At 31.6% G+C, this 9,192-nt stretch overlaps 1 long non-coding RNA gene across 1 annotated transcript; it reads right to left on the bottom strand.

Annotated features, from left to right (window-relative positions):
• Nucleotides 1–3,245: 3,245 nt before the first annotated feature.
• On the bottom strand, nucleotides 3,246–8,206 carry LOC142522957 (uncharacterized). The gene is made up of 3 exons (XR_012814554.1): nucleotides 8,070–8,206; nucleotides 6,123–6,174; nucleotides 3,246–3,499 (listed from the first exon to the last, which is right to left on the bottom strand). It is a non-coding gene; the product is annotated as an uncharacterized LOC142522957 (long non-coding RNA).
• Nucleotides 8,207–9,192: the final 986 nt, after the last annotated feature.

Raw genomic sequence — 9,192 nt, 5'->3', positions numbered from 1 at the left:
CTTTCTTGGTGTCGATCTGATACAATCAACGTCTTGATTCAAAGTATGTCACGGTTCAATCTGGCAATGACAATATCAATATTCTGTATCAATATTCTAATCAAATCACAACATCTCTGTTTTATCAAATTCTGACAGTACAACAGTACAATCTTGCGATACTGATAATACTATATCAGTCTATATCAATTCCAAACGTTTACAATCAACCACCGTACAATCTGATATCAATTCTAGTCAATCTCATTCTGAAAATCATAATAATTCCATATGATATCCGTTTCTCAGTCTGACATCGATTCTACGCTGTCTAACATGTCAAGAATAGTATATATGACGTGTATTCAATTCTATTATCATCATAATTTCAAAACATGTCAAAACATAGTAAAACTTACGTCCAGTTGTAGCCTACGTCGATAGGAACACAGTACCGAAGTCAGATTCAAAATCAGACGGACGGATTTCTCGCAAAAGGCGTAAGGATTTTCAACACTTTCACGGCAACTTCTCTCGATTATCTTTTGAGGATTTCTGAAGAATTAAAGTTTGATACGTATATTTATATTTCGCATGCAACCATAAGATACGTGGCATGATTTTTCATAAACCACGTCTCGCGCTCGGGCGGACATAAAGTTCCGCCCGGGCGCGCAACTCTCGGCCCTCCTGCGTAATTCAGTCGCGCTCGGGCGGACAAGGACTTCCGCCCGGGCGCGAAGTGTTCGACTTTCTTGCTCACTCATTGGCACTCGGGCGGACAAAGACTTCCGCCCGGGCGCAACACTTCCGGCCTACATCTTAGCTTTTCATATTTCTTTGTCCAATCTGGTCTCGGAATGGCCCGACTATAATTACATTAAAACATAATTAATAATCTCATATTAATAGAATCGAAATCTCGGGCATTAATCTTGGTATTTTAATAAAGTTAACATTAATGAACATTACTGAAATCCACTTAATAAAATGGCTCCAATATATTAAATAATCATATTCATATTATGTTATATATTATTATCTTATAAGTACAGTATATACCAAAACTCATAAATGTTTTCAAGTATTTATTGTGCTATATATATATATATATATATATATATATATTTGTAAACACTAAATTAAGGTTCTCACTTTAAATGGTTGTTAAAAACATTTAAATGGTACCAAGAATTAATATTATGATATATTCATATATAATAAATCAAGACATCCACTTTAATAGTTTGTAATACCAAACTAACATTTAAATGGTTCAAAGAATATAGTGTAACATATAGCAACAGTAAATCAAAAGTCCCACTTATAAGTAGGGTATAATAATGTTTAAAGAAATAAATATAACATAAATGATAAATAATAATTAAATACTATAAAACATAGATTATTACTTTGTAATAACCTTATTCTCATACCAAGAGTTTCACCTTTTCATCTCAACTTTGGGAAGTTAGTTAATCATTATTCAAAATGTAAAACTTTGAATATGAAACTAATATGAAAATTATATTTAAATGAAGAAATAAAAGAAAAATATAGAGAGAAATATTATGAACTCAAAGGTTTGTTCATAGAGTGAGAAATCTCTCAATACATTACAATGCACCCCTATTTATAGCCAAATTTGGGGAGACAACCACAAATAAAATATTATTTTGTACACATAAGTCGTCATTGGTGTTCCAAGAAATTATGTCATCATACACATCACTTTTGAAAATCTTCCCATCCAATTTTACTTTTCCACGTAAAACAAAACATATAGATAATTGAGTTGTTTGAATTATAGTTTTTTATTTTTACCATTTGACCAAGTCTTTTGAGAGATATGATCAAAATGCTCTAGCATGATAAAACTTTCACTCATTTGGTAACTTTATTCGGTGCTTGATTTGATCACAATTGTTAGAACATTTTTATTTCATACTTACCACCAATATTGTAGATATTAAAATCAACTTTCTACAGGTCCAAGAATCATCTTAATCCTATTTGCAAAGACAATGTTATTCTTGTTTTATAAAACTTGTAAAAATGAAAAAAAAACCTTATAATTACACAACAACTTATATTTTATTCAATTTATTATAAAACATATAATATTAAAAATTTTAATAAAACAAAAACTATAAATTTATAATATAAAACATTTAATTAATGTACAATTTTTTATGTTGATCACACCTCCCAACCATCTTATTGCTAGTCCCTAGCAATTTAAGCGTTAATAGCAACACAAAACATATTTATTAATTTAAATAAAAAGGTAATCGGAACTATCCAAGTGTTTAAATTAAAGTTGAAAACTGTCGAAGTTATATCAAGATCATCATAATTATAATTTATGAAATAATTTGAGTTTATCAATTCAAAGCTTATTTTCAGGTAATTAAATGTATTCATGGGAACAATTTCTCTCATGGAGTTGAAATACAAATAAATGCTCGGGAAAATGGTTTACAGAATGCAGAGAGACAAACGAACCAAATTAATCAAAAGATAAGAAATCAATTGATTAAAAATCTAGTTATTCTTTCTTATATATATATATATATTTTCCTGATCTTGTTTTGAGTTTTTTTTTTCTTTCATAACATCATAGAATCAAACTAAGTTTATGGTCCTTGACCACATATTTATTTAATTTGTAAAATATATTTCTCTCGTTCTATTTTTTTTTCTTTTTTTTCTTTTTTTTATGAGAGATATGTGGGTCGTAGCATAAAACTTTAAAATTACATAGATCTTCAACATCTATTTTTTTCTTTTTTCAGGAATTATCAGTTTTCTTTTCAAAATAAGAGCTCAAGATCTTAACAATAGATAGTCTTTCTCATGATCAATAAAGGCTCGAAAGCTATTTTTTCAATCCTCACCACTCAATCACAAAATATGTATGAGTTTAAAATTTTAGGCATTTTTATTATATACATCTTGGGCCATATACTTTAATAACTGATCTTCTCAAAATGTTAATCACTCAAAAAGATTTCATCATATTTTTATAGTGTTCGGAATATTAAAATTGTATTTTTTTTAAAAAAATATTTAATCATCCTTATATAGATTTATAAATTTTCTAATTTAAACCTTTCAAACATGTAATGTATGATATTTTTGCAAAATTACTAAGATACAAACAATAAACATGGTTTTATTTTAAAATAATATTTTTTTAAATTATTTTTGTTAAAGTTTTTTTTAAAGAAAAACAAAAAACGTTTGTTCTCCCCCCAATCAGAATATGGCATTATCCCTAATGTTAAAATAACTATTAATAAAAAGTACATAATGAGAGGGATATCACATGAAATTTTATTAAAGATAACACACTTAAACAAACACAAACCAATCCACGAATTTTGAATCAATGATCCAACTTTCTTTTCTTACTGCTTGATTGAGACCAATTGATTTTTGTTATCATCGGATCAAGCTTATGAACAAAAGCTTCCAAATCATCAAGTAATTGGTCGGCTGTCGAAGTAGAGATGAGCATCTGTCATAAATTTTCTGAAATGAAATTATGTTCTACAGCTTTATCAAAAAATGTCAACAAACTGTCATAATAATTATTGATATTCCACAAGCTCACATGTTTATTATAGATATTAAGTTGTGCCCAATAAATAGTGTAAAAAATTTCTTCTAATGTACTAAAACCACCTGATAGTGCGATAAAAGTATCAGAATTTTCAATCATTTTGGTGATTCTTTCATACATAAAAGAAACTTTTAATTCATCCCCAATCGTAACACCTGTAATATTTTGTTTAGATAAAGCTGAAGGAATAATACCCAAAACTTGACTACATCTAAGAGGAGCAGATGTTGAAACATATCATATTAACCCAATTTTCCTCTCCCATATACTAAGTGAATTTTTCTCTCAGCCAATATCTTTTCCAGATTATTCGCTGCTTCTACAAACACTTCATTTTTTTCCAGGACTCGACCCACAAAATACACAAATATTTTTCAATGTTTGTGCAGAGGATCCATCCATGTTTTTACTTTCTTTTTGGTCTGTGAAAATAGAGAGAAAGATGAGATCTTTTATAGGGGTAATATATTATCATGACAAAACTATGGTTCACAACTATAAGCATAATAAACAGTAAAACCAATTATTACACACATGCATATAGACAGTAGTGTGATTGTGATTCATAATTTTTTACTTTGGTTTTACGTCCAGAAATGGCTTTAACGCCTTCTATAAGTCGATGATATGCTTCTCATCCAATGTTCTTATAAATTGGCAAACAAGGTCTTTTTTAGTCGAATTCCTAAGACTATTATGATGACGCTAATCTTGGAATTGTTTCCATAAACCGAGAAGTTCAATATGCACGTGTCCACTAGAATGCGTCTCAAAAATCAATAAGATGTTATCTAAAGACTTTGTACTCAGGTCATTCTTAGTGAAACCAATTTTATCTTCTCTGTTATTTGAAACACATCCCAAATATCTGCATCATTTGTCACAAGTCCATCTTGCACACTTATGACAAACCTCTAACCTTTTGGCCCTTCGTTTTATCGCATAAGTGCTTTTTCCTAATCCAGGTATATATCGAATGAGCAATGACTGTGTAAATTCTCCTTCTAATCGGACATTAGCTTCTATTACAAGACGAATATCTTCTGGAATTTTTTTTTGCATTAGCAATCTCAACCTTTCACAACTACATGCATAAATTTTTCTTATAACATTTTTAGAAATAGAGGGAAAATATTTACAAATTTTTCAGAGAATTTCATTTATTTTTAAAATAAAAGAAATGATTTTTTTTATTTTTGTATCAGCAATTGTGGGAAATTGATTTAACCGACTATGAGAGCCACGGAGTACCGTTATCCACCTTTTAACCGGAAAAATAAAAAGATTAAGGAGCCTCAAATAAAAATAAACAAAATTAAATGCAACACAAAAAATAAGGATCGGAAAGGGAAATAAATTCTTCTTGAAATAATTCATTTTCTAAAAATGGTTTAAGTCTTTATCCATTTACTTTAAAAACTTCGCCATTTTTAGGATTTTCAATGTCCACAACTCCATAAGGATACACATGTTTTACAACATATGGGCCTGTCCATCTTGATCGTAATTTTCCTGGGAATATACGAAGTCGAGAATTATAAAAGAAAACTTTTTTACCAATATCAAATGATTTTCTAAGAATTGTTCTATCATGAAATGATTTTATTTTTTCTTCATAAATCATTAAATTCTCATATACGTCATTTCTGAGTTCATCAAGTTCATTAAGTTGCAATTTGCGCAATTTTTTGGCATCATCCATGCTTGAATTAAAAGTTTTGATCGTCCAATAAGCTTTATGTTCCAATTCCACAGACAAATGACAATGTTTTCCGTAAACCAACCCATAGGGAGACATTTTCAATGATGTTTTAAAATCTATTCGATATGCCCAAAGTGCATCATTAAGTCGCAGAGACAAATATTTTATAATTGGGTAAATTTTTTCCAAAATTTTCTTTTTCTCCCTGTTAGCTAATTCAACTTGTCCATTTGTTTAATGATGATAAGGAGTAGTTACTTTGTGACTAATATCATATTTTGTCGTTAATGAAGCAAATGATTTATTAACAAAGTGAGTTCCCCTATCACTTATCATGGCTCGAAGAATTCCAAATCTACTAAAAATATTTTTTTTCAGAAATTTGATGACAATTTTATGATCATTTATTCGAGATTGAATTACCTCTATCCATTTGGAAACATAATCAACTGCAAATAAAATACACAAGTATCCAAACGAAGGTGGAAAAGGTCCCATAAAATCAACTCCCCAACAGTCAAAGAATTCAATTATAGGATTCAAAGGCATCATGTTTCTTTTTGAAATCGCACCCAATTTTTTACAATTTTCACAAATCTTGCAGATTTTGTGGGTGTCTTTAAATAAATTGGGCCAATAAAATTCACAATGTAAGATTTTTGTAGCCGTTTTCTTTGAAGAAAAATGTCATGTGTATGCTTCTGAATGACAAAATTTAATGACACTACTTACCTCATTGTTGGGTATGCAACGTCGCAAAATTTGATCTGGACAATACTTGAACAGATACAGATCATTCCAATAAAAGATTTTTACCTCATTCAAAAATTTTCTTTTATCTTCGGAACTCCATTGCATGTCATTTTTCCTGTCAGAAGAAAATTTACTATGTTAGCAAAGCAAGATATAGTAGTAACTGAAAATAGATGTTCATCAAGAAATTATCATCAATTGGTGTCATTTCACAAAATGATCATGTTGGTAGTTCCAATAAATGATCAGCTACGACATTCTTGGTTCTTTTTTTTATATTTGATTACACTGTCAAATTTTTGGAGCAACAAAATCCATCGTATCAGTCGTGGCTTTGCATCCTATTTGGTCAATAAATATCTAATAGAAGAATGATCAGTAAACACAATAGTCTTTGATCCAATCAAATAAGAGCGAAATTTATCTAATGCAAATATTACAGCAAGAAGTTCTTTTTCAGTTGTGGAGTAATTCATTTGAGCATTGTTTAAAGTTCTACTTGCATAATATATCACATAAGGCTTACTGTTTCTTATTTGACCCAATAATGTACCGACTGCATAATCACTCGCATCGCACATGATTTCAAATAGTAAAGACCAATCAGGAGGTTGCATGATAGAAGCTGATGTTAAATGTCAAATGATTTTATCAAAAGCATTTTTACATTCTTGAGTCTACTCAAATGCAGTGTCTTTACAAATGAGTTTAGAGATTAAACTAAAGTCCTTTATATACCTCCTACAAAATCCAACATATCCCAAAAATGAACGAATTTCTTTAATGGTTTTTGGAGAGGGTAAATTGACAATGACATCAACTTTTGTTTTATCAACTTAAATTCCATGAGATGACACAACATGCCCCAAAACAATCCCAGAAGTAATTATGTAATGACATTTTTTCCAATTTAAAATAAGACATTTTTTCTCACATCTTTTTAAAACTTTTTTTCCAAATTTTCAAGACAATTATCAAATGTATTCCCAAAAAAAATTAAATCATCCATGAAAATATCCAAACAATTTTCAACCATATCGCTAATAAAGCTTAGCATATATCTTTGAAATGTTGGTGGGGCATAGCATAAACCAAATGGCACCATTCTTAATGCAAATTTTCCAAAAGGACATGTGAATGTTGTTGTAACGGTCATGGGCCATGTCATAGCATGGGCCTCTGCCCATACCCACGCACCATTACGCATAGACTTATGCAGCCCATGCACCGGAGTTTTTATCTTCCCAGCATTAGAACTCAAGACCTCCTGGACTTATATAGATCTTGGCAAAATCCTGGTACAATATATACAAAACACTAAAGTGATCCTAAACATATAATACCCAGCTCACAACTCTCGGCTGAAAATCCTCACCCTACCAAAAACTCTCGGCCCTACCTTATTCTTCCTCCTATTGCTTTCCTAAATCTCCAATCTCACCCTCTAGCCTACCCGACGGCACCAACCATGGCTCGGCCTACCAGGGACCTAGGCCAGGCCCTAAGGAGTCCACTAGAACCGAGCCACCACAGCACCGAATGTAATTCTTCAAACTACTCTACCCGAGTTCTTCCCTCGATTGCTTGCGGACGGCTAACCAGGTGGTTCCAGCGGTGACTTGGCCGTCCTGGGCTGTGACTCAAATCCACCAGGGTCTGGTCCAGTCCTTGGTTCAGCCTTCGCACCTCTCGACCCACCCCAAGCCCGCACCACAGCCCCACCAAAGCTAGACCAAACACCACCTCTCGATCTCTTCCCTACAGCAACGCCGAACCTTTTCCATTCCAAGACTCCATCACGATACCACCATCTTACACTAGAGAGTCCTAAGCCGCAGCCTTTGCACCTTAATGCAGTAAACGTGAGTAACGATAAAGGGAAGGCACGACATGAACAAAAGAAACAGAAAGTCCTTCATGTTGCCGACTGGATCGAGAAATCTGTACACAAAAGCACACGTACAACAATATATGACAGGTGTGATACAAAAACAATGGTGTAAGGCGTGCCTGATGATGATAGGAGAACAAGGATGATGCGAGGGAACCCGGATCATTTTTCTTTGCAAAAACAAGCCAAAAAACATGGCCTTCAGCTGGTGATTTCTCTGAAACCGAGGGTGATGAACTCTGAATGGGGGGTGTCGACTGTTGGGGTGGGATTAGGTTTAGGTTAAGGGTTTAATATATAATAATTAAATGGTTAAACAAATAATTAATGGGTGCTAATATGATAATTAAGGGTTTTAAGCCCAACAAGCTTAAAATTAGGCCCATTAAATCTAAACGTACTCCCGAAAAATATTTCGTGTTGAAAAATTTTTGAAAATATTAGCCGAACCCTTAAAAAATCTTCCGATTCGATAAAATTTGCGTACCAATAAAAATAAAATCCTGCGGGTAAAAATACACAGAAAAATCTTATTTTTGAAAAATGCACTTAAAACATCTTAAAATAGCTAATAAAAGTTAGTTATGTAATAAAATAATTTTCCTGAAAATTCTCCGATCTCCGTTCCTCGTTCGAGCGTGAAATGCATATAGAAACACTAATGCATGAACTTTTAAAATTTCATGAATTAAATCCTATCATGCATGAATTATGTACAAAATGCATAAAAAAATATTTAAGCACATTTAAAAATAAAAATCCTAGATTGTATGCAGTTAGGTTACGTGAATTAAATTCCTGGACCTTACAACTTTTTGAGAACTTCTGTTTTAACAACATCTTTCATGTGTGGATTTAATCTCTTTTGTTGTTGTTGAGATGTTTTAGTATTTTCTTCTAATTGAATTTTGTGAGTGCAAATTAGTGGATTAATGCCCTTGAGATCTTTTAGTGTGCAAACAATTGCATTTTTATGTCTTTTAAGCATATCAACTAATTTACCTTCTTGATCACTTGCTAGTTTGGAAGAAATTACTATCAGATATATTTTATCTTCTCCAAAGAATGCATACTTTAATTCTCTGGCAAGGGTTTTAACTCCAATACGGGCGATTCATCTTTATTCTCATATTTTGCCTCAAATTCTTTCTCTGATCCTAGTAACGAGTAATACCTGATAAAATCATCAAGATTAATTTCAGTATTATCTTTAACAGTATCAATTGAACAAATATATAATTG

Source organism: Primulina tabacum, chromosome 13 (genome assembly GCF_025594145.1).
Source record: "Primulina tabacum isolate GXHZ01 chromosome 13, ASM2559414v2, whole genome shotgun sequence".
NCBI lineage: Eukaryota > Viridiplantae > Streptophyta > Magnoliopsida > Lamiales > Gesneriaceae > Primulina > Primulina tabacum.
This window is presented reverse-complemented; position numbering and strand designations above follow the sequence as displayed.